Source organism: Petromyzon marinus, unplaced genomic scaffold (assembly GCF_048934315.1).
Source record: "Petromyzon marinus isolate PM22_M1 ecotype Great Lakes invasive population unplaced genomic scaffold, UKy_Petmar_22M1.pri1.0 PM_G_Scaffold_6, whole genome shotgun sequence".
Classification (NCBI taxonomy): domain Eukaryota; kingdom Metazoa; phylum Chordata; class Hyperoartia; order Petromyzontiformes; family Petromyzontidae; genus Petromyzon; species Petromyzon marinus.
The window spans coordinates 972,501-975,000 of NW_027423013.1; positions in this window are offsets into that span (position 1 = coordinate 972,501).

Genomic DNA, 2,500 nt, shown 5'->3' on the forward strand with positions numbered 1-2,500 from the left:
CTCCCTCGGAATGGGAAAAGGGGTCATTTTCGTGTTGCCACATTGCATGCGAACGGCATGAAACTTCCAGAGGCATTTGCAGCAGGAATGCATGTGCAGTCAAAAAAGTGAATATTTTTCACGGATAGACCCCGTGAAACGCTAGAAATTGGCGGCGATGTCTCTCTTGTGGCTCACGGGGCTGTTAGGGTGGCACAGAAATCCCTCGGAATGGGAAAACGGGTCATTTTCGTGTCGCCACATTGCATGCGAACCGCATGAAACTTCCAGAGGCATTTGCAGCAGAAATGCATGTGCAGTCAAAAAATTGAATATTTTTCACGGATAGACCCCGTGAAACGCTAGAAATTGGCGGGGATGTGTCTCTTGTGGCTCACGGGGCTGTTAGGGTGGCACAGAAATCCCTCGGAATGGGAAAAAACGGGTCATTTTCGTGTCGCCACATTGCATGCGAACCGCATGAAACTTCCAGAGGCATTTGCAGCAGGAATGCATGTGCACTCAAAAAATGTGATATTTTTCACGGAGAGACCCCGTGAAACGCTAGAAGTGGGCGGGGATGTCTCTCTTGTGGCTCACGGGGCTGTTAGGGTGGCACAGAAATCCCTCGGAATGGGAAAACGGGTCATTTTCGTGTCGCCACATTGCATACGAACCGCATGAAACTTCCAGAGGCATTTGCAGCAGGAATGCATGTGCACTCAAAAAAGTGAATATTTCTCACGGATAGACCCCGTGATACGCTAGAAATTGGCGGGGATGTCTCTCTTGTGGCTCACGGGGCTGTTAGGGTGGCACAGAAATCCCTCGGAATGGGAAAACGGGTCATTTTCGTGTCGCCACATTGCATGCGAACCGCATGCAACTTCCAGAGGCATTTGCAGCAGAAATGCATGTGCAGTCAAAAAAAAATTGATATTTTTCACGGATAGACCCCGTGAAACGCTAGAAATTGGCGGGGATGTGTCTCTTGTGGCTCACGGGGCTGTTCGGGTCGCACAGAAATCCCTGGGAATGGGAAAACGGGTCATTTTCGTGTTGCCACATTGCGTACGAACCGCATGAAACTTCCAGAGGCATTTGCAGCAGGAATGCATGTGCACTCAAAAACTTCTATATGTTTCACGGATAGACCCCGTGAAACGCTAGAAATTGGCGGGGATGTGTCTCTTGTGGCTCACGGGGCTGTTAGGGTGGCACAGAACTCCCTCGGAATGGGAAAAGGGGTCATTTTCGTGTTGCCACATTGCATAGGAACGCCATGAAACTTCCAGAGGCATTTGCAGCAGAAAGGCACGTGCACTCAAAAATTTTAATATTTTTCACGCATAGACCCCGTCAAACGCTAGAAGTTGGCGGGGATGTCTCTCTTGTGGCTCACGGGGCTGTTAGGGTCGCACAGAAATGCCTCGGAATGGGAAAACGGGTCATTTTTGTGTGGCCACATTGCATAGGAACGGCATGAAACTTCCAGAGGCATTTGCAGCAGGAATGCATGTGCACTCAAAAACGTCTATATTTTTCACGGATAGACCCCGTGAAACGCTATAAATTGGCGGGGATGTCTCTCTTGTGGCTCACGGGCGCTGTTAGTTAGGGTCGCACAGAAATCCCTCGGAATGGGAAAAGGGGTCATTTTCGTGTTGCCACATTGCGTACGAACGGCATGAAACTTCCAGAGGCATCTGCAGCAGAAATGCATGTGCACTCAAAAACGTCTATATTTTTCACGGATAGACCCCGTGAAACGCTAGAAATTGGCGGGGATGTGTCTCTTGTGGCTCACGGGGCTGTTAGGGTCGCACAGAAATCCCTCGGAATGGGAAAACGGGTCATTTTCGTGTTGCCACAATTGGCATACGAACGGCATGAAACTTCCAGAGGCATTTGCAGCAGAAATGCATGTGCACTCAAAAACGTGAATATTTTTTCACGGATAGACCCCGTCAAACGCTCGAATTTGGCGGGGATGTTTCTCTTGTGGGTCACGGGGCTGTTCGGCTCGCACAGAACTCCCTTGGTCCACCTGATTCGTGCATACAGGCAGCAACTAAAACTCTGTAAACCTGCTGTGAGGACATCTAAACAGTGGACCAGTGAGGCTGTGGAAGATTTGCGGGCGTGCTTAGACTGTACTGACTGGGATATGTTCACGACTGCTACCAATAGTCTGGATGAACTCACAGAGGCTGTGTACATCAGCTTCTGTGAGGACTGCTGTATCCCAACACGTACCAGGGTGAACTTTAACAACAACAAGCCCTGGTTCTCAGCAAAGCTCAAAAGGTTGAGGTTGGAGAAGGAGGAAGCGTTTAGGAGTGGGGATAGAGACAGATTCAAGGAGTCGAAGAACAGGTTTAGCAAAGCGGTGAGAGAGGCTAAACGACTGTACTCAGAGACACTAAAACACCAGTTCTCTACTAACGACGCTGCTTCTGTCTGCCAAAGGGCTCAGGCACATCACCAACTACAAACCCAGAGCGCCCCACACCACTAACGA